The sequence below is a fragment of the Perna viridis genome, chromosome 14 (genome assembly GCF_037379345.1).
Source record: "Perna viridis isolate PV_CMFRI_1.1 ecotype Kerala chromosome 14, ASM3737934v1, whole genome shotgun sequence".
NCBI lineage: Eukaryota > Metazoa > Mollusca > Bivalvia > Mytilida > Mytilidae > Perna > Perna viridis.
This window is the reverse complement of record NC_142458.1, coordinates 23,477,807-23,502,891: the sequence shown is the minus strand read 5'-3', so window position 1 is coordinate 23,502,891 and position 25,085 is coordinate 23,477,807. Positions and strand designations below refer to the sequence as shown.

The 25,085-nt window shown below is 31.9% G+C and overlaps 1 long non-coding RNA gene across 1 annotated transcript; it reads left to right on the top strand.

The window, feature by feature from the left end:
* The first annotated feature begins 743 nt into the window (after window positions 1–743).
* On the top strand, window positions 744–25,085 carry LOC148598684 (uncharacterized). Its single transcript, XR_015918641.1, has 12 exons — window positions 744–838; window positions 8,167–8,306; window positions 9,011–9,141; window positions 10,213–10,349; window positions 11,254–11,384; window positions 12,456–12,592; window positions 13,288–13,419; window positions 14,490–14,630; window positions 15,262–15,393; window positions 16,468–16,608; window positions 17,342–17,472; window positions 19,787–25,085. It is a non-coding gene; the product is annotated as an uncharacterized LOC148598684 (long non-coding RNA).

The following is a 25,085-nucleotide window of genomic DNA, read 5'->3' as shown; positions in this document are numbered from 1 at the left end:
ACATATTATAAACAACATACAAGTAATAAAAGAATGCACACAAAAAATCAGTAAAAATAAAAGCAATACAAACTAGATTTGAAAGCACATGGTACTAAGCTGCAGCTAAAAGCATTGAAAAAACATGCCAGGAAAATTAAAATAATAAAGAGGTTGGAGAAGTGTGTACCATTCATTCAGTCCGAGGAGCCGTGATGCTGTGCCAGTTTTCGGTGGTGCTTATGAAATACCGTAATATGGAAAACATTATCAAATCATTTTTTGATGCATTTAGTAATTTTCAAGTGTTTTGTATTTTGGTTACCGTTCGCCAGTGAAAAACAACACAAATCACGAAAGAAGTCCGCCCAGTCAAGATTTTTCCACTTTAACTGACTCAAAATAAAATAATTTTATATCAAAATGCATGTACCTGTTAATATAAGCTTTGATAATAAGTAAACATTATTTGACAGATGTGGCACAATTTATCAATAATGAACTTTATTCAACAACATGTCCCCTTTTTATCGCCATTTTCCTGTCAGAAAAAGGTCGTCCTGTCAAAATTTCGCTTTATTTTTTGACATTTTTCAAAAAAACCTTAATCAGTTTAAAGCACTTTTGTTCTTAAGAAATCATTTTAAATTGTTTTGTATTCCATTGAAAAAAGACTAAAGTTATGACTTAAAATGTACCGGAAAATGCCACTCCTGTTTTTTCTCGTCCTATTTTTAGACCGACCCCAGTTTCGCGCGCTTTCTGAACACTATTCTTGGCTAGTGACGACCATTCAGATATTAGGTTGTGGAGAAGCCGGAACTTACTGATTATGGTAGCATAGAGTACTTGGGAGAAGGTATACTTAAATTGAGTCGCAGTTTTTTTTATATAGTCATATGAGAAATCTACGTCAGCCTCACTTATTGTTATTATATAATGTTAAAATCAAAACTCAGCCACATTAAGTAGTCATATTAACTTAAGTTATGATACATAGACATATAAAATCTCAGCAAAAAAGTGACTACTGAATGACATGAGCATGATGAGGACTAGAGTTAACAAAATGAAAAATATCTGAAAAAAGCTGCCATCTTCAGTTTTAAAGAAAAGTAAATTTACTTTTAACATGTTTTTAGATAAATAAATCATGGGATAACTAGCTATATAGTGATTAGTGTGAAATAAAAACTTGAAAAAAATTTTGAAAAAAATACTATCATTTAAATTCAAATTCAAAATATATATGATCAGTACCAAACTTTTAAGTATCAAATTAAAGCTTGAAGCTGCATTAGCTGCCAAATTTGTTCAGTTTTGATTCTACTGAATTTAGCTGATGAAATGAAATAAGTTTGTAATAATGCAGTTGAAGCAATAAATGTCGATAATACCAACAGAATGTAAAAACAATGTTTTTTTTCAATCAAAGAAGATCAATAGTTCAGATCTAATTATTTTTCGCCGTTACTTCTGAAGATTGTCGACAGGGCATTAACCCAGGTTAAAAATACTTTAACCTTGTTAAAAAAATGACAATAACGGATACACAGGTAAGCACGTGTCTTGTTAACATTTTATTTCATCAATTTCTTCATTAGTTTTCAAATAAATAATGACAGTTACTGACCATATTTGTGCCACATTATATCACAATACGTAAATTTCAAAAGGATCCTTGCATTATGTTTAAACTTTTTTCTTTTATGGGTTTAGTCAGACAGTCTTTCTTGCCATTGATTAACCACTTTCGCTTTGCAATCAGATTTGTTTTAAAAGAGCGACCCTTACAGCACATGCGTGGATTGTGGTCATCAGAAGTCATATGCATACAAATTTATCTAGGTCATTTTTTATACGCCTGTCTATATAGACGGGTCGTATTATGGTATACCATTGTCCGTCTGTCCGTCACGGGATAACTCAAATTATCTTTTACGGATTCAAATGAAATTTTAGCACAATATTAATATTAACGGAAGAAAGCTCCCTTTCGATTTTAAAGAATTTTTTATTTGTCATTCCAGAGTTGCGGAACTTTATTCACTTAAAAATATATATTATTGTCAAATCTGATGTAATAACTCAGCTGTACTGATACTATTCTTCAAATTTGCATACAGTTTTATAGACATGCTAGATTATGGTTGTATAATGGTATACCATTGTCCGTGCGTCCATCCACACGTTGTGCGATAACTCAAATGAAATTTTAGCACAATATTGATATTAATGGAAGAAACCTCCCTTTCGATTTTGAAGACTTTATTTGTAGTTCCAGAGTTACGGAACTTTATTCACTTAAAAATATATATTGTTGTCAAATCTGATGTAATTACCACGACATAAGATTGCTGCTTACTTACAGTTTTGAAAAGCTGTATTATATTGGGACCAACAACCGACTTCAATTCTACAATAGATTTGATTTTTACGAATACTGACAATTATCGGAGTTTTACCCTAGAAACTTATTATTCTGACCACAAGGCAATATGGACTTCCTTACAGTAGAAGTAGAAGGAATTGTACTATTAACTGTAGGTCTTACCTCATAATAATAATATTACATAATGAATTATTTGTCCAGTTTTCAATTCTGTAGTTTATTATACTTTTATCTAGTTCAAAAACAAAGAATCCCTTTTAAATGCTATTGTATACTTTCATCATGTCAAACAGTTGTAAGATCATTTATACTTTTTGAATAACTGAAGAAAAACTTTGCTCACTATATATACAGACTAATTTTTTGGTAATCAGAAATCAGGTTATTGTTTTCTAAAATTTATACCATCAGCTATTCTTACGGGCGGGCGTATCTTGCGCTCTTAGCGCAGCTGTTTATTTGTCTTGCAAGACAATAAATATATAGATACCTCTTTCATGTATTTAACACATTTTATTTGTGGATATCGAATGAAATTATATAGGAAAAGTGCAATCTAGTGGAATTAAGGCATATTTCAATTGAAATTTTTTTTTTTATGAAAATGACAGCTAATGCAGCGTTAAGCAGTGTAGGAAACTCACTCAAATTCTGGCAAGTCCGAATACAATTTTTTGATATATTTACAATATGGCTATATAAATTTTTGCAAAAATTAGCTGGCCCTGCTGAAAAATAGCCAGTCTCGGACTGGTGGGCAGGCTACTCTTTCTAACTCTGCTTACGTGTACAAAGTATTCAATCTGTAGCAAGTAATCCCAATTTACTTTTATGGTTTAGTCTAACAACATATATTTTTTAGCAGTTCCCCCCAAAAAAACCAAAAAAAAAAACCCGGAGAAATAGAAAAATATTTTATGATCATAATAATTTAACTTGAAAAACATGTAAAATGTCTGATTTAAAAAGAATTGGAAAAACTGACAACATATTTTGAACTTTCCAAAGTAACTGATGAAGAGAGCTTCTAGTAGTTGGGAATATGTTTAATGTTGTTCAACTTGGAAGGCGTATGGTTTTAAAACATCCACATCGCTATGTTTTACTGACACGTAGACTAATTGAGGGCAACCTCATCTCATGTTTTTACCTCTACCAAATCTTTCAGTTTTTTTTTCTGTGTTCGTTTTTAGTGATTAAGCCTTAAAAACCCACCCAGATGTGGACTCAAAACTAAGAAAAACACAACTTTTGCCAAAATTTGTATCATATATAAATGGACTATATCGAAAAGGGAAAAGTCACTTAATAGATACTAAAATGTTTTTGTTCTGTCAATTCCCCAATTTAAGATGAACTCTGCTTAAAATTTAATAAAACATTTTTTCTGACTTAAAAATATTTGCTGGATGGCAAGGATATATGAAACAGGCAGTGGTGAATTTGTTCCATTCATGAAAAAATAGTCAGCCAGAGTATGTCAATTATGTAATTATTATCAGTATACTTGTTATTTTCTGGAAAATTTTTGAAAGAGCTGTCCGAATTTTTCTCCTGACACTTGTTAGATTCATTTGATAGATGTCATAAGGGGCAGTATACTTGATCATTAATGCTGGACCTACAAAAACCTTGGGTGAGTTTGCTACAAATTGTACAAGGAAGGTACTGATTCAACCAAAGTAGTGACAAGTGCAAAAAGCATTTGAAATCATTGTCAGATCTTGTGCCACAAATTTAAGACCACAGTTTTTGCTACTTGTAAATCAGTGATAAGGAAAGGCAAGGGTCATTGGCAATGTGCCCATTGAAGCTGAAAATGGCTGTAAAGTTACAGGATTTGACTTAGAATGTTATAAATGACCCATTAAATTACAGGATTTCATTGGGAATGTTAATAAATGGTCCATCAACTTCTTGTATACATTTTGTACATGTACTTGTAATAAATGCTGAAAATGGCTCAACCACTGCTAAATGGATTTAAATGATAATTGGTAGATTGACAACAGATTTGTTAGTTCCAAATTTGCAATGTCTGCTTTTCTCAAGTTCAAATGTGGTATCCTCTGGCCTAGGGCAGTATTCTGGGACCTTTACTTTATATGTTCAATAGACCAGTACTTGAAAGGTTTGACTGAAAACTGTTTCTGTAGGCCAAACAAAAACAAAAAACACGTGTTTCCTCTTTCAAGTCTGAAAAAATAGGGTAGGTAGGTTTTTCTTTTTTTTTAATGAAAAAATAGCCACTGTATGTCTAAATACAGAAAATACCAGTTTTATACATTGTCAATTTCAATATGCTGTATATGTGTTTAAAGGAGTAACCTCTCATCAGCAGCATTAAAATCAAATATGTAGTAAGATCAAAGTCAAAATATTTGATTGAATACAAGAATTACTGACTATTCAATATTTTTAAATTTGGAAGCCCTCAAATTTTCATAAACAGGGTAGATGATATATAATTCGTGATGTATGTAATTCATATTGTAAACCATGGGTCTGGAAATGTTAAAAAATGCTGGTCATTGACTGACAAACTTTACAAATGACATACAACATTTTCCAATATCAGACTTTAACAAATTGTCAATCCTCATTATAAATTACAGTGTGCATGGTTTTATTAGGGTATAAACATTCTGTCTACCAATCTCCTAATTCTTTATTGGAAATTAAAATTGACAGGTGTGTGTCAATTTTAGCCAATATGCAACCACCTGTGACTGTGATTTACCTGTAACTGATTAGTTGATTGCTTGATTCAGTTAACGGTACATGTGCAGCACCATTGCATATACTTATTAATTTAAGTGACTTGGAGAATCTCCATACATTTATTAGTTGATTAATTAAGAAAAAGTTTGACAAGTTCATCATTCTCCCACAGTTCTTTCAGAGGTTACGAAAGCACATGGAACTGAAACTACGAATTAGTCGTAGTTTTTAATTACTAATTCGTTGATTGAATCATTTTAACACAGAATTCAACAGACCATTTATCCATGTATACAAAATGGGTTCGCGATTTTCTTTTACAAATAGTAAATATTTTTTTCATCACTCGGAAGTTTTCGGCTGTTTGCCTAAGAGATATGATGTTTTGTTTACATGTTAGAACATCCATGTGTGGTCAAAACCGAACTCGTTCATTTGCTCTGTAGTTTGATATTTTGTAAAAGACTGAGTATGTGATGAAATAACACACTTTCCAATATTTATCTTAAAAAAAACTACATACAAATGTTTCATGTTAGTTAATTTTTGATTCGAGCATGTAAATGACTGACAAAAACATCTGCTGAAATTTGATAAAATGTCTGGCATGGGCTGTCAAACTTTCTGGACCCGTGGTGTAAACCAGCAGTTTTCATCTATAACCATGATTTCTTTTCTCTTATCCATGTGGTTACATTTAAGGAATTTTAATGCCAATAGATATGTAACTTGTAGACTGGATGCAGCCTGCAATATGTGTACCCCGCCATGTTTGGCGATATTATAGAGGGTACTCTGGCTTCCAAAATTCTATCGCCAGAAAATTTGCCAGCTGCCAATTTTCAAAAGTTATAGCCAAAATAGGTGCCAAAAAGAATTATTGTATTTTTTAAGGTACATGTATGACAGTTAGTCCATTGATGAGTTATCTTTCTCAAGACATATCAATCGTGTCATACATGTACCCAAGATTCACATTTGATGCATGTATAAAGCAGATTTTTAGCTCTAGTCTTAGGATCTGAAACCATTAATCACTTTTTATATGCAAAATAATAAAGTACTACTCTAGAAACAGGGGGTTTATTTCTATCAAGGACTTAATATTACTATGCACATATCGACATGTTGATCCTTATCCTTTGTGGTCTAATTAAATTTATCTAAAATTATGATTTGATTTTTTATCTATAAATTTTCAACAAATTGTATTCTTTTTTCAAGTGATAAAATTTCTAGCAAACTACATGTACCATGGACCATTAATCACGTCCCTTTTAAATTATCTCTTGTAATACTACTTGATTTAAGAATCAGTATTTCTTATGCCGTCAGTATTTCTTTGATTACATTTTGGAATATTTGTTTACGGATTTACCCATCATAAAGTGTAAACTAATGTCTTCCATTTTCTTTTATCAATTCTTGCATTTTGAAGTATTTAGACACTTCCTGATGGGATAATCATTGTTAATTGGATTTAATTTATTCTGTTAAAAGATGAATCTGTTTCTGATTGTATCACATGGTTTAAAAAGGCTGTGAAGCCTGTATGTAGCCACATGCACATGGTCATGAGATGTGTCTCCCTTTGACCAGATTATGAGAGTTTTGATTGGCTCTATATAAATTTACATCTGATTGACATCTCCCATGATGATATTGTGAGTCATTATCACCTGGTCTACTTACATTTGGTTGGCTTTTGTCGTAAATTGGTCAACTCTGACCAGGTGTCAACATAATTGTTTAATTAGAATATCTGTTGCTTTCAAACTTTCTGTCAGTTTTAATATACAAAATCTAGGCGCAGAGAAAATCGCCAACAGGTTATTTTTGTCACCAGATCTAAAAAAAAAATTTCAAATTGCAACATTGACGTAACCCTTATAATTCATAAATAATCTTCGTTTCTGTTTTAATGCAAATGGAGGGATCGTAGGGAACGTAATATAACAACTTGATTATTCAGATAAACATTGGCGAACGAGATCCGAGTAACTCCAGAATTTCTGATTTTTGCAAATTCACCTCTAAAAAATAGGGTTGGTTGGGAAACTGGAAACACTTTTTTTTTTGGCCTTATGCAGATTCTATTGCTATTAATTTTTTCAACAGATGACCCAGAATCTATTTCAAGTAAATGAGGAAAGAGCTTCAACAATGAAGTACATGTAATTTATTAGTTGATACGTGTACAATGTGCATTATGTAATAAACTATCACTCTATCTTGGAAAAATGGAGTGTGTTATTTTAGGCTCTGAAAGGAAACTCCAAAAATTAAGGGAGTAATTTAGTTCCAATATAGTATGAAATATTTGTGTATGAATAATAATATAAATTCCTTCCAAGTGACATAAAATTTGTTATTAGTGTTTTAAAATAAGGCATAATGATTGGAGGAAGTTTCTATATTCATGTCGACATGCTAAATGCCTTTCAGAAAATTCTAGAAAAAAACTTTCTATATGGCCCTTGTCCAGTGCCATTTTGATGTGACATTTGATGAGCAACTTTGTGGAGTTTTATACACAAAGCAGATGATGCTTACACAAATGGGCATGCTGTCAAGTTTTTAATGGAGTCAGGGTTGCTCATGTACTTTTGTTTCTCTGTGTTGTTATGGTTGTATCATGTTTCTTTGTTATCTGGAAAAGAACTTGCATTAATTAAATAATTCTAATGACAAGACCTGCTAAAGTCTTCATTCTGTCAAAATTGTCCTGGTCATATTTAATGACCTTGAATAAAAAATTAAATGACGAGGATACAAATGACATTGTTTAATGTTTCTAGCCAATATCTTGTAAGATATAATAAATAGTAAGCAACTTTTAATTGATGAAAAGATCCCTATGATATGGCCTGTAAAAGTCTCCCATATTTGTAGGGTGGCTCCTGTTGCAGGGTTTGGCACTTAAAAGGTGAAAAATGGACCATATGAGCAATTCATGCTCCTGGGAGCCTCTAGTTTATTAAAAATGTTGTCATTTATACATTTGTATGTATGACATTCTACCTATCCACTGTTTTTTGTTAGGGTTTTAATTCTAATTCTAATTTTATTTTTAGGATGATGATAAAAGCCCAATCCTAGTCTAGTACTTCATTTACAATTGTGTACTGGGAGAGAGAGTTTGAGTCCATGACTACAGATCTCTATGTCATTACTTAAATTGGTGATAAAGATCATAGTATAGATAGCTTATTAGGTATTTATGTTATATTTTTGTATTTTTTACAATTCTTGTTTGGGGAATTTTGATATGGAAAAAACATGGCCACCATTACTTAAATTAGGTCAAAGGGGTCAAATTGCAGAATTGTGCAAATAACAAAAAATTGATGACTTTTTGAAATTACTTAAAAACCAAATTCTGACAATAGTACAATAAGGTCAACAGTCCAGCTTATAGGTTGAGCTTTAAAGACTATTTTTGGCAAAATATCTTGTTAACATTCAGATCCTATTGGACCTTTAGTTCAATGATGACCCATGTCTTGTTTACATTCTGCTCTTATTGGGCCTTTAGTTCAATGAGGACCAATGTTTTGTTTACTTTATGTCCTATTGGGTCTTTAGTTCAATGAGGACCAATGTCTTATTTACGTTCAGGTCTTATTGGGCCTTTAGTTCAATGAAGACCAATGTTTTGTTTACATTCATGTCCTATTGGGCCTTTAGTTCAATGAAGACCAATGTTTTGTTTACATTCATGTCCTATTGGGCCTTTAGTTTGATGATGATCACATATTTTGTAAACATTTAGATCTTATTGGGCCTTTAGTTCAATGAGGACCAATGTTTTGTTTACATTTAGGTCTAATTAAGCCTTTAGATCAATGATGACTCATGTCTTCTTAACATTAAATACATCATCTGTTTTATGTATAAGTTATCTTTTTGATTTTTCAGGGTGACTTTAAAGGCCCATTCCAGATCAGTGCTTCTCTACCAAGCATCATGAAATTGGAGAGATAATTTTGGTCCAGCACCTTGTCTCTGAATCACTATACTATTGATGAAGATTGTGGACAGCTTATCAGGTAAGACTATTGATATTTTATTCTGTATTCAAAATTATAAAATGGCCCTTTTAATGACTGTGACTATAAAAGGGAGGTGCACTGTACATTTTGAAGAAACCTATTCTTAACTGTTCTGTTGATCTCGTTAGAGCTTTACAAGATGGTTATGCTGTTTGTGTAGATGTACAGGAAAGAAGATTATTAATCTCTGCTCATTGCAAAAATAGATAACCCAATTTAGGAATTTATTATGATGTTAGTCAGTTGAAATAGGAATATTCTTGAAGTGTGCTTTCTCCCAGTATAAATTCTAGTGTATCTGCCAGAATTTTATATGAATCTACAGTGTATGGCCAAAGGTGAGTTATCCAAATGGCTGACATTGAACAACACAAATGAAAGCAATATAATATTAAATGCAATATTTCATGTCAATAAACACATTTCCCTCCTGTTGTTGTCAATATGTGGTTGCATGACCCTTAGGCCTGATCACATGAAGCAGATGATTTTGGAATTGAAGCATACAGACTCTTGATATAATTCAATTGAAGTGAACACCAGATTTTCTTAACTTTTTGTACTAATTTTGGAGTCAGGGTTGCTCATTGACATGTACTGTTGTTTCTCTGTGTTATTATGGTTGTTTCATGTTTCTTTGTTATCTGGAAAAGAACTTGCATTAACTAAATAATTCTAATGACAAGACCTGCTAAAGTCTTCATTCTGTCAAAATTGTCCTTGTCATATTTAATGACTTTGAATAAAAAAATAAATGATGAGGATACAAATGACATTGTTTAATGTTTCTAGTCAATATCTTGTAAGATATAATAAATAGTAAGCAACTTTTAATTGATGAAAAGATCCCTATGATATGGCCTGTAAAAGTCTCCCATATATGTAGGATGGCTCCTATTGCAGGGTTTGGCACTTGAAAGGTGAAAAATGGACCATATGAGCAATTCATGCTCCTGGTAGCCTCTAGTTTATTAAAAATGTTGTCATTTATACATTTGTATGTATGACATTCTACTTGTCCACTGTTTTTTGTTAGGGTTTTAATTCTAATTCTAATTTTATTTTTAGGATGATGATAAAAGCCCAATCCTAGTCTAGTACTTCATTTACAATTATGTACTGGGAGAGAGAGAGTCCATGACTACAGATCTCTGTGTCATAACTTATATTGGTGATAAAAGATCATAGTATAGATAGCTTATTAGGTATTTATGTTATATTTTTGTATTTTTTACAATTCTTGTTTGGGGAATTTTGATATGGAAAAAAGATGGCTACCATTACTTAAATTAGGTCAAAGGGGTCAAATTGCAGAATTGTGCAAATAACAAAAAATTGATGACTTTTTGAAATTACTTAAAAACCAAATTCTTTAGACTAGTTTTCTATAGGGGTAGGGGGAATTGAACAACATGGTAAGACTGACCTATGCCAAGATTTTCATAAAGATCTGTTGCTCAATGTTGGAGTTATTGCCCTTGAAGGAATCAATAGCAAGTAGAGATTTATTTTATATTATGAAAACTGGTTGGATAACTAAGATGATCTGTATTGATAAAATGATTCTTGTGACAATAGTACAATAAGGTCAACAGTCCAGCTTATAGGTTGAGCTTTAAAGACTATTTTTGGCAAAATATCTTGTTAACATTCAGATCCTATTGGACCTTTAGTTCAATGATGACCCATGTCTTGTTTACATTCTGCTCTTATTGGGTCTTTAGTTCAATGAGGACCAATGTCTTATTTACGTTCAGGTCTTATTGGGCCTTTAGTTCAATGAAGACCAATGTTTTGTTTACATTCATGTCCTATTGGGCCTTTAGTTCAATGATGATCAAACATTTTGTAAACATTTAGAGCTTATTGGGCCTTTAGTTCAATGAAGACCAATGTTTTGTTTACATTCATGTCCTATTGGGCCTTTAGTTTGATGATGATCACATATTTTGTAAACATTTAGATCTTATTGGGCCTTTAGTTCAATGAGGACCAATGTTTTGTTTACATTTAGGTTTAATTAAGCCTTTAGATCAATGATGACTCATGTCTTCTTAACATTAAATACATCATCTGTTTTATGTATAAGTTTTCTTTTTGATTTTTCAGGGTGACTTTAAAGGCCCATTCCAGATCAGTGCTTCTCTACCAAGCATCATGAAATTGGAGAGATAATTTTGGTCCAGCTCCATGTCTCTGAATCACTATACTATTGATGAAGATTGTGGACAGCTTATCAGGTAAGACTATTGATATTTTATTCTGTATTCAAAATTATAAAATGGCCCTTTTAATGACTGTGACTATAAAAGGGAGGTGCACTGTACATTTTGAAGAAACCTATTCTTAACTGTTCTGTTGATCTCGTTAGAGCTTTACAAGATGGTTATGCTGTTTGTGTAGATGTACAGGAAGGAAGATTATTAATCTCTGCTCATTGCAAAAATAGATAACCCAATTTAGGAATTTATTATGATGTTAGTCAGTTGAAATAGGAATATTCTTGAAGTGTGCTTTCTCCCAGTATAAATTCTAGTGTATCTGCCAGAATTTTATATGAATCTACAGTGTATGGCCAAAGGTGAGTTATCCAAATGGCTGACATTGAACAACACAAATGAAAGCAATATAATATTAAATGCAATATTTCATATAAATAAACACATTTCCCTCCTGTTGTTGTCAATATGTGGTTGCATGACCCTTAGGCCTGATCACATGAAGCAGATGATTTTGGAATTGAAGCATACAGACTCATGATATAATTCAGTTGAAGTGAACACCAGATTTTCTTAACTTTTTGTACTAATTTTGGAGTCAGGGTTGCTCATTGACATGTACTGTTGTTTCTCTGTGTTATTATGGTTGTTTCATGTTTCTTTGTTATCTGGAAAAGAACTTGCATTAACTAAATAATTCTAAGGGTAAGACCTGCTAAAGTCTTCATTCTGTCAAAATTGTCCTTGTCATATTTAATGACTTTGAATAAAGAAATAAATGATGAGGATACAAATGACATTGTTTAATGTTTCTAGTCAGTATCTTGTAAGATATAATAAATAGTAAGCAACTTTTAATTGATGAAAAGATCCCTATGATATGGCCTGTAAAAGTCTCCCATATATGTAGGATGGCTCCTATTGCAGGGTTTGGCACTTGAAAGGTGAAAAATGGACCATATGAGCAATTCATGCTCCTGGGAGCCTCTAGTTTATTAAAAATGTTGTCATTTATACATTTGTATGTATGACATTCTACTTGTCCACTGTTTTTTGTTAGGGTTTTAATTCTAATTATAATTTTATTTTTAGGATGATGATAAAAGCCCAATCCTAGTCTAGTACTTCATTTACAATTATGTACTGGGAGAGAGAGAGTCCATGACTACAGATCTCTGTGTCATAACTTATATTGGTGATAAAAGATCATAGTATAGATAGCTTATTAGGTATTTATGTTATATTTTTGTATTTTTTACAATTCTTGTTTTGGGAATTTTGATATGGAAAAAAGATGGCTACCATTACTTAAATTAGGTCAAAGGGGTCAAACTGCAGAATTGTGTAAATAACAAAACATTGATGACTTTTTGAAATTACTTAAAAACCAAAATCGTTAGACTAGTTTTCTATAGGGGTAGGGGGAATTGAACAACATGGTAAGACTGACCTATGCCAAGATTTTCATAAAGATCTGTTGCTCAATGTTGGAGTTATTGCCCTTTGAAGGAATCAATAGCAAGTAGAGATTTAGTTTATATTATGAAAACTGGTTGGATAACTAAGATGATCTGTATTGATAAAATGATTCTTGTGACAATAGTATGATAAGGTCAACAGTCCAGCTTATAAGTCAAGCTTTAAAGACTATTTTTGGCAAAATATCTTGTTAACATTCAGATCCTATTGGACCTTTAGTTCAATGATGACCCATGTCTTGTTTACATTCTGCTCTTATTGGGCATTTAGTTTAATGAGGACCAATGTTTTGTTTACTTTATGTCCTATTGGGTCTTTAGTTCAATGAGGACCAATGTCTTTTTTATGTTCAGGTCTTATTGGGCCTTTAGTTCAATGATGACTCATGTCTTCTTAACATTTAATACATCATCTGTTTTATGTATAAGTATTTTTGATTTTTCAGGATGACTTTAAAGGCCCTTTCTAGGTCAGTGCTTCTCTGTCAAGCATCATGAAATTGGAGAGATAATTTTGGTCCAGCTCCTTGTCTCTGAATCACTATACTATTGATGAAGATTGTTGGACAGCTTATCAGGTAAGACAAATGATATTTTATTCTGTATTCAAAATTATAAAATGGCCCTTTTAGTGACTGTGACTATAAAAGGGAGGTGCACTGTACATTTTGAAGAAACCTATTCTTAACTGTTCTGTTGATCTCGTTAGAGCTTTACAAGATGGTTATGCTGTTTGTGTAGATGTACAGGAAAGAAGATTATTAATCTCTGCTCATTGCAAAAATAGATAACCCAATTTAGGAATTTATTATGATGTTAGTCAGTTGAAATAGGAATATTCTTGAAGTGTGCTTTCTCCCAGTATAAATTCTAGTGTATCTGCCAGAATTTTATATGAATCTACAGTATATGGCCAAAGGTGAGTTATCCAAATGGCTGACATTGAACAACACAAATGAAAGCAATATAATATTAAATGCAATATTTCATGTCAATAAACACATTTCCCTCCTGTTGTTGTCAATATGTGGTTGCATGACCCTTAGGCCTGATCACATGAAGCAGATGATTTGGAATTGAAGCATACAGACTCTTGATATAATTCAGTTGAAGTGAACACCAGATTTCCTGAACTTTTTGTACTAATTTTGGAGTCAGAGTTGCTCATTTACATGTATTTTTGTTTCTTTGTGTTATTATGGTTGTTTCATGTTTCTTTGTTATCTGGAAAAGAACTTGCATTAACTAAATAATTCTAATGACAAGACCTGCTAAAGTCTTCATTCTGTCAAAATTGTCCTTGTCATATTTAATGACTTTGAATAAAAAAATAAATGATGAGGATACAAATGACATTGTTTAATGTTTCTAGTCAATATCTTGTAAGATATAATAAATAGTAAGCAACTTTTAATTGATGAAAAGATCCCTATGATATGGCCTGTAAAAGTCTCCCATATATGTAGGATGGCTCCTATTGCAGGGTTTGGCACTTGAAAGGTGAAAAATGGACCAGATGAGCAATTCATGCTCCTGGTAGCCTCTAGTTTATTAAAAATGTTGTCATTTATACATTTGTATGTATGACATTCTACTTATCAACTGTTTTTTGTTAGGGTTTTAATTCTAATTCTAATTTAATTTTTAGGATGATGATAAAAGCCCAATCCTAGTCTAGTACTTCATTTACAATTATGTACTGGGAGAGAGAGTTCGAGTCCATGACTGCAGATCTCTATGTCATTACTTAAATTGGTGATAAAGATCATAGTATAGATAGCTTATTTAGGTAATTGTGTTATATTTTTTGTATTTTTTACAATTCTTGTTTGGGGAATTTTGATATGGAAAAAAAACATGGCCACCATTACTTAAATTAGGTCAAAGGGGTCAAATTGCAGAATTGTGCAAATAACAAAAAATTGATGACTTTTTGAAATTACTTAAAAACCAAATTCTTTAGACTAGTTTTCTATAGGGGTAGGGGGAATTGAACAACATGGTAAGACTGACCTATGCCAAGATTTTCATAAAGATCTGTTGCTCAATGTTGGAGTTATTGCCCTTTGAAGGAATCAATAGCAAGTAGAGATTTAGTTTATATTATGAAAACTGGTTGGATAACTAAGATGATCTGTATTGATAAAATGATTTTTGTGACAATAGTATGATAAGGTCAACAGTCCAGCTTATAATTCAAGCTTTAAAGACTATTTTTGACCAAATGTCTTGTTAACATTCAGATCCTGTTGGACCTTTAGTTCAATGATGACCCATGTCTTGTTTACATTCTGCTCTTATTGGGCCTTTAGTTCAATGAGGACCAATGTTTTGTTTACTTTATGTCCTATTGGGTCTTTAGTTCTTAACATTAAATACATCATCTGTTTTATGTATAAGTTTTCTTTTTGATTTTTCAGGGTGACTTTAAAGGCCCATTCCAGATCAGTGCTTCTCTATCAAGCATCATGAAATTGGAGAAATAATTTTGGTCCAGCTCCATGTCTCTGAATCACTATACTATTGATGAAGATTGTTGGACAGCTTATCAGGTAAGACTATTGATATTTTATTCTGTATTCAAAATTATGAAATGGTCCTTTTAGTGACTGTGACTATAAAAGGGAGGTGCACTGTACATTTTGAAGAAACCTATCCTTAACTGTTCGGTTGATCTCGTTAGAGCTTTACAAGATGGTTATGCTGTTTGTGTAGATGTACAGGAAGGAAGATTATTAATCTCTGCTCATTGCAAAAATAGATAACCCAATTTAGGAGTTTATTATGATGTTAGTCACTTGAAACAGGAATATTCTTGAAGCATGCTTTCTCCCAGTATAAATTCTAGTGTATCTGCCAGATTTTTATATGAATCTACAGTGTATGGCCAAAGGTGAGTTATTTAAATGGCTGATATTGAACAACACAAATTAAAGCAATATAATATTAAATGCAATATTTCATGTCAATAAACATATTTCCCTCCTGTTGTTGTCAATATGTGGTTGCATGACCCTTAGGCCTGATCACATGAAGCAGATGATTTGGAATTGAAGCATACAGACTCTTGATGTAATTCAGTTGAAGTGAACAGCAGATTTCCTGAACTTTTTGTACTAATTTTGGAGTCAGAGTTGCTCATTTACATGTATTTTTGTTTCTCTGTGTTATTATGGTTGTTTCATGTTTCTTTGTTATCTGGAAAAGAACTTGCATTAACTAAATAAATCTAATGATAACACCTGCTAAAATCTTCATTCTGTCAAAATTGTCCTTGTCATATTTAATGACTTTGAATAAAAAAATAAATAAATGATGAGGATACAAATGACATTGTTTAATGTTTCTAGCCAATGTCTTGTAAGATATAATAAATAGTAAGCAATTTTTAATTGAAGAAAAGATCCCTATGATATGGCCTGTAAAAGTCTCCCATATATGTAGGATGGCTCCTATTGCAGGGTTTGGCACTTGAAAGGTGAAAAATGGACCATATGAGCAATTCATGCTCCTGGTAGCCTCTAGTTTATTAAAAATGTTGTCATTTATACATTTGTATGTATGACATTCTACTTATCCACTGTTTTTTGTTAGGGTTTTAATTCTATTTCTAGTTTTATTTTTAGGATGATGATAAAAGCCCAATCCTAGTCTAGTACTTCATTTACAATTGTGTACTGGGAGAGAGAGTTCGAGTCCATGACTACAGATCTCTATGTCGTTACTTAAATTGGTGATAAAGATCATAGTATAGATAGCTTATTTAGGTAATTGTGTTATATTTTTTGTATTTTTTACAATTCTTGTTTTGGGAATTTTGATATGGAAAAAAACATGGCCACCATTACTTAAATTAGGTCAAAGGGGTCAAATTGCAGAATTGTGCAAATAACAAAAAATTGATGACTTTTTGAAATTACTTAAAAACCAAATTCTTTAGACTAGTTTTCTATAGGGGTAGGGGGAATTGAACAACATGGTAAGACGGACCTATGCCAAGATTTTCATAAAGATCTGTTATACTTAAAAACCAAATTCTTTAGACTAGTTTTCTATAGGGGTAGGGGGAATTGAACAACATGGTAAGACGGACCTATGCCAAGATTTTCATAAAGATCTGTTGCTCAATGTTGGAGTTATTGCCCTTTGAAGGAATCAATAGCAAGTAGAGATTTAGTTTATATTATGAAAACTGGTTGGATAACTAAGATGATCTGTATTGATAAAATGATTTTTGTGACAATAGTATGATAAGGTCAACAGTCCAGCTTATAATTCAAGCTTTAAAGACTATTTTTGACCAAATGTCTTGTTAACATTCAGATCCTGTTGGACCTTTAGTTCAATGATGACCCATGTCTTGTTTACATTCTGCTCTTATTGGGCCTTTAGTTCAATGAGGACCAATGTTTTGTTTACTTTATGTCCTATTGGGTCTTTAGTTCTTAACATTAAATACATCATCTGTTTTATGTATAAGTTTTCTCTTTGATTTTTCAGGGTGACTTTAAAGGCCCATTCCAGATCAGTGCTTCTCTATCAAGCATCATGAAATTGGAGAGATAATTTTGGTCCAGCTCCTTGTCTCTGAATCACTATACTATTGATGAAGATTGTGGACAGCTTATCAGGTAAGACAAATGATATTTTATTCTGTATTCAAAATTATAAAATGGCCCTTTTCATGACTGTGACTATAAAAGGGAGGTGCACTGTACATTTTGAAGAAACCTATTCTTAACTGTTCTTTTGATCTCGTTAGAGCTTTACTGGGAGCCTCTTCTTTTGTATTGCAGGGACCAAAGAAATATTTTGATGTTCACCCTTTGTGGTACAATAGTTCCTTTCTTATGTGGCCATCTATACAGCAGTTCAAAACTGGCCACGTATGAGAGGTGGCCTCTCTTGAAAGGTTATGCCAATTTCAACATGTGCATTACATTGTATCTGTTATATATAAGCACACTAATTATACACAGTATATAGTTTGTATTTTTCTTAATCTTTTTTTTTGTTGATAACTTTGATAAAGTTGATTTTTTTTCAGCAGCTCCATTGTTTTCCTGACCTGAATTTACGTAGATAACATTCATCTGTAATTTGGGGGTAAACTGCAAATATTGTTTCTTAGGAAAACAAAATCTGTCAATCAGATTGATAATTGATCTGTGTCCGTATTAATTTTACAAATGGATTTGACTATGTTATGTAAAATCTTTGCTAACTTTAAAACCGTTAGAATATATTAACAAACTTTTAAAGACAGATCCTAATATTCTTTACTGATAAAACATTATTGGAACAAGTATTCCAGAGTATTCGGTTCTTTAATATGCAAGTGTATACCGACTTATGGTATTTCGTAACACATTCGCACATGGTCTTTATGAAATCAATTAAAGATGTGACCTAAATGGCAAATTGCAACCAGAATAAAAAGGTGACAACTTTTGTTTGTAATTTGAAGTACCTGTTTTTATTATTAATTTCCTGTCGTAATTTCACAATTGGGTGCCCACACTTAATATGTTTACAATGGTACACTTGCTGATCTAGGCCTATTGGCTTCAGAGCAATTGACACTCAATTCAAAAACTTAGTTGGCAAATATACTGGGGAAAAACGCTCAACTCGATCTCTGCTGACACCTGCAGTTTATATACACATAGTGAACATGGCTGTATATGAGAGGCCAGGTCTTTGTTTTTCATTACAAAGTTGTGGCCGCTGGTCGTGTCAGAAGGGTGGCCATTTATCAGAGGTCAATTTGCACTATTAGTTGTTAATGCACTTGAAATGTGGTCGCATAAGACAGGTGGCTGTTTCGTAGGGGGAGAACTGTAGTTGTATAAAGCTGCACCCTTCAGAGGATTTTTTCCCCACTTTTTAATTGAGAATATTTTCAGTATGTTCTAGACCAGTCATGGTACTGGTATACTGTGTTCTGTCCAACAGATTTTCTTCAACTTTTGTCATATTGTTAGTCACCTTATGTAGTTGATCATATTGCACTACCATTTTGATTTGACAAATTTTACAGGAGTTAAGGGACTTGGTCATATTTGTACATTCTACACATATAGGGACACTTAGTGGATGCAACTCCCTTTAAACCGCTCAACAGATTTTGTTCACATTTTTGCAGGATTTTTAGTCACCATATCGCCCTGCAGTTTTCTTTCAACAAATTTAAAATTTTACAGGAGTTACGATACATAAGGCTACACATAGCAATCTTGTCACAATTTAAGGTTACAAGCATGTAATTAATTAATAAAATTTAATAATAACTATTGAAGGCATTCCCTTTTTGATATTTAGATGTTAGTCTATACCTCCTGTTAGTCAATCTCTACTAAACTAGTCAGTAGATTTTGGTGTACTATTTTTAGGAAGTTTAGGTGTCATATGTAAATATGCATGATATTAAAGGTAACTATTTTCTGATGCTTGCAAAGGGAGAAAATTCAACTAAAATGTTTGAGTGGTAGAGTTCCATTTGTAGGATGAGTGTTTCTTTTTGTAAGTGTATTTTGTTTCTTCTATATCACAATACCCTCAAAGAAAAAAAAGAAGTCCTCAGTTGCTTACAAAATACACTGCAAAATTATTTCACATGATTTTCACCTGAATTGAGCAAATAAACTAAGTGACAGAGTTCACGTGAAATTCGGGTGAATGGAGCCTTCACATGAAATGTTCACAAGAAATTCATGTTTAGTGAATTTCACATGAAAATCATGTTAATTTCATGTGGACAGTTGTTATCAACCACTGTAAGTACACAACATTGTGCTGTTATTAAATAAACCATTTAAGATTTACTCCAAAGGAATGTGGATGTGAAACAAACTGTAGAAATAGATTCCCACTTAATTTAATCAAACCATGACAAATTCTTAAAAAAAAAAACCTAATTAACTTGATGATTTAATTTACTTTCAGGTGTTTTGCTGAGATGACATTTTAACTGTAGAAGTTATGAAAATGTAAGATGTGAATGACTAAATGTGACTATTGGTATCCAATGTTCAAAGGTTTATTTTTTTTATTCCATCATTTCGTTGTGAAGAAATGATCCAGCTAGAGTTAAATAGAAGATTCAACTAAACTAGTTACAGTCAATACAGTTTTCCAGATTATGTACACTGACAGGTATCTGCCCAGATTATGTATCAATGTCATGTATCTGCCCAGATTATGTATCACTGTCAGGTAACTGCCCAGATCATTATGCATATGTACCTTGACATATTTGCTGAAGGATGTTAACTGGTATTTTTAGGCCATTTTTGTCTGATTTTTTTACTCCTCTGGTGTCTTCCATTTTATAGCATTAATATTTTTTGCCCATAGATCTCCTCTTTTTCTTCCATAATTTTATTTAGATCTTAAAATATATTTTTTTGAAGTTTTATGATAAACATAATATTTCATCAGTGTTTTTAATTGATAAATCCTACTGTGACAAAACCATAAGAAAATCTAGAGAAATTCTTTACCCCCCAAAATGTTTAGGCTAGGCAAAAAAAATAGGGTAGGACTGGGAAGCAGGAAATGCACATTATATTACTTGGCCTTTCTGGGTTTAAAATGATAATTTTACTTAGGTATTGAGCTGATTTATTATATGTGAGTATGAATAGGTTAAAGATTAATAGACTGAGCTCTTTCAATTGAGTTTTTAGTGATCATGTTATCCATTCATTTGTTTGTTTGGCTGTCCATTTGTCCAAAGTTCTAATCTGCATCATCACTGAAACAACTGATTTAAATTTTTTTTTTCCATCTAATGACTTTAGGGAGTGCCTGTGTGGTTTCTGGGAGGTGATTGGTAGAGTTAGGTAATTACCTATTCAGTTATGATCAGTTTTTTTTTCTAAATTCTCGTTTTTTGATTTTTTTGATTTATTTTTTTGTATTTATTTTTTGTGCCATTTATTTGTCATTTTCTTCTAATATACCTTAATTTGGCTGACCATTTTTTCTTTACAATGAATTTACTTCAAAATTCCTTCTTCACTTTCAACTTGTTATAATGACTTGAAAATTTTACTTTTTTTTTCCCTAGAAGCACCAATCTTTTGGAGTTGATGGCTGATATTCTGGGTTTTGAATTTGCCCTACAGAGTTGAAGGTGCTGGACTTATACAAGTTTTAAGTCAATTATGGTCCACTCCAAGTAAATCAAAGATTCAAAATAAAAGGTCCATTGAAAAGGTGAAAGTCTTGAACTTAGGTTACAAATGAAATTTCAAATGTTTTAGTCCAGAAATTCAGGTTCCAAGACCTCAGAACTCTTCCGCCTTTTACAGAATTAACACATTGTTCCTAATAGTTCCGGGTGGGATTTTTATGAAATGGTATAAGTCTAATGAAAGCAAATATGTTGTTCGGCTGCATCCATAAATCATTATTATCATCACAATCATATGCATGTATAATTTAAGATAATCAATTCATTAGTATATAGATTTTTTTTGTTTTCTTCCACTTTTAAATGGATTAGCCGATTTTGCCCCTTACATATCGATACATTTTTTTTTTGTGCTATTTTACCAATTAAACTTCAACAAAGGATCTCCATGCTTTCAGCTTTGTTAATTGCCTTCCTCTTCAGTTTTCTCTACTTTCCTTTTCTACTTTACTTCTGTATTGATGTGAGTAATTCCTATTCTTTGTGCAACTATAATGTTAGTTACTCCATTTGCACATTTGATCTTTAGTATTCATCTAAAGAGTTGTCCTTCAACATCCCCTACCTCAATCTACATTTCTGTCATACTTTTCCAGGTTTCTGCCTGACACCAAAGTATGATTCTAACATTACATGCTTTTATATACCTAGATCTACATTATTTTGATTTGAAAGTAGATGTTCTGTTACTCCATGTCAGGATCTTGCTGTTTGCCGCTATTGCTTTTCTTCAATGTGTTATTGCTTGTTTTTTCCTGTTTTCTTTTGACATCCTTATATATTTATACTTAATATTTTGTATTGATATTTTCTACTTCCCTATTTTTATTAAGATGTTTTAAGAGGGGGGAACCCTGTCTTCTGTACAGTTTGTAATGCAGCTTTTCCTTAATTGTTAAAAGTGTCAGATTTTGAATAGTACTTGGCTATTACTAAATGCCATTCCTACTATGGATTTTGATGTTGTTTTTTTTTGTTTGACGACAACTAATTTCAAGCTTAACTTGGATTCTTCAAATATCTCATGCACTAGTATGAGGGAATTTGAAGTGTTGAATTCAGGGGATAACCTTTTGATATTGAGGGGATGATTTGGAAGATTTCTTTGGATCAAATTGTTTATTTTTAACAAGTTATCAGGGTTTTTTTTTTTTTCATTTTTCTAAAAAAAAATTTTTTTTCCATCTTTGTAAAAACATAATGTTCAGATCAGGATGCTTAAAATTTTTTTTCTCCATCGTTAAGATCAATATAATTTACTTTAAAAAAAGTCTTAACAAAAATAATTACTTCAATTCTTCCAAGCTCCCCACAAGATCAAGTGGTCATCCTTAGAATTTGCTTATTATAGTACTACTGGCTGCCACTTTTTCATATTTTACCCTATGACTACTTATGTTGTAGTGGTAGGGTCCAGTCTGGAGAAGTGGCAGATTGTTTATATACTTTGAGATCACTCCTTTTGTCAGGTTCTGCTTGAAATTAATTGTAGCCAAACAAATCTATATATCAACATTCATTTACCATTTGAAACATAATTATTACCCCTCCCCCACCCCAAACAGCCACTTTAGATCTATTTTTTAAAACCATTAAATTAGATATTGATATCTTTATCACACGATTCCATTGTACACTTTTGATTTTTTCCCCCATTTAGATGGTTATTTAAGTTTCTTTTATGATTTTAAATAGGAGCAGGGATGTCACTAAGAAAACATTACTTACAGTTGTTCTAGTTTCTTTCTTGATCTTGCTAATTCCTATTCATTGTTAGTGTTGTATACCATCTGATCTTTAGTATTCATGTTATCATGTTAACAGTTGCCTTTCAACATCTTTAAACATTATCTTTAATTAATAGTTTTTCAGGTTTTAGTCCACCACAATGCAATTCTTACAGTTTCATATTTGCTCTTAGATCTTTCGTAACTTTGTGTTAACTTCTTAAACTCTTACTATACGTTTTTTTGTTTTGCTTTTTCTGCCTTTTCTTAAATAAATTGTTGCTCATTTTTCTTTTGACATCCTCATTTAGACCCATCTGTTGTAAGATTATTTCTGCTTGGAAGATTTCTTTGGATCAAAATATTCATTTTCATCTTAGTAAAAAAATAATGTTCAGACCAGTACTTAATTTTTTTTTTCAAATCTTAAGATAAAACTTTTTTCTTATCCAAAAGGTCAGTCATTATTTTGAAATTTCGAATTTCAATTACAATTTTTTTTCACTAACATATTTTTTATTTTCATCTTAGTAAAAAACATAATGTTCAGACTAGGGTACTTTAAAAAATATTATTTTTCACCCTGAAGATCAAAGTAATTTATTTTCAAAATAGTCTTAACAAAAATAATTACTTAAATTCTTCCAATCTCAGAATCAAATGGTAATCCTTAGAAGTTGTTTATGATAGTACTACTGGCTGCCACTTAAATTACATGATATTTTATCAATCTAATCCCTCTCAGCATTCCCTTGTAAGTTCTTTATCTTCATGGCTATGGAACTCCTTTCTCCTACTCCTATGATATCTTGATGGCTATGGAGCTCCTTCCTCCTGGTCCTATCATTTCTTCATGGCTACAGAGCTCCTTCCTCCTGGTCCTATCATTTCTTCGTGGCTACGGAGCTCATGCCTCCTGGTCTTGCCGTTTCTAAATGGCTATGGAGTTCTTTCCTCCTGGTCGTATATCTTTATGGCTATGGAGCACCTTCATCCTGGTCCTATCATTTCTAAATGGCTATTGAGCTCTTTCCTCCTGGTCCCATCATATCTTCATGGCTATGGAGTTCTTTCCTACTGGTCGTATCATATCTTCATGGGTATGGAGCTCCTTCCTCCTGGTCCTATTATTTCTTCATGGCTATGACCTAAGACCTTGAAATTTTATTTCATAGGTCATATTCTTTTAACCCTATTATGGGCTTTTTTGTTTTATTCATGTGGGCCATTGATTTAAAACTTGTGAAAGATCATGACTTTCCAATCTTAAAAAGTTAAATTGACCACTTTCATCTTCACTCCTGCCCACCCTTGCTCTAAAAATGTAAGGCATTGATCATTTTTATCCTGAAGAAGGGGACTTAAATTTGAATAGAAATTTTTTTGCTCAAAATTTTATTTTTATTTCAGTAGCAATCTAAAATCAGTGTTTTATAAATGAAAACTATCTTGATAAGTATTAGGAAAAATATAGAATCTTTATTAATTAGTGAAAAAATTGATATTTAAATTTATTTTTCAAAAAAATTCCAACACTCCCACTTATAAAATGGTTGGTGCCTATTAGTAGATAATTTTATGTACAGTTAAGTACATACATGTATTAATGTAAAAATATCAGTGAGCTCTACTGACTGTAAGAAAATCTAAAACTTCTGAATGAAAACATTATAGAACAAGTTTACCTAGTAAATAGAAATAGTAATTTCTTTAAATTAGACTTGCAAACTACAAAATCAGCTCAAAATCTGTAAGCCTATGGTAAAATTACATTTTAGGATAAACGAGTCAAATTATTGCCCCAGCTGTTTTATTACGACAGTTTAAAACAGTATCTCCCCTATTTGTTTTGACATGATGCAAACTGAGTTACTACCAGCATGTTGATTGTTGTGTCTGGACTTATTGATGAGCTTAAAAAAATCTGAAGAAAAACTTTTACATTAATATAGTGTAGTTTTCTTGTGACCAGTCTTGTCATTTTCTTTTTTTCTGGTTGTAAGAGGGTGTCTGTGCTAAAACCAGACAGCAGGTAACACATGACAAATTTAGTTTTCAAAAATTTTTCATCCATTTCCATACTTTCTCAAAGTTGATTGTTAGGGTTTTTTTTATTAACTGTAACGATTAAAGAGGTATAAATTACAGAGAATTGAAAAAGGTGGGTTGAGAGATAATGAATAGTTTTTGTATAAATTAATAGATCGAAATGAAGTTAGCATGAAGTACATTTTCTCATTTGTATACGACTACAAAAACTATATTCTTGTTTTGCTTTTTTTATGTTATTTGTTTTTAAATAAATCATCAATATTTCTTA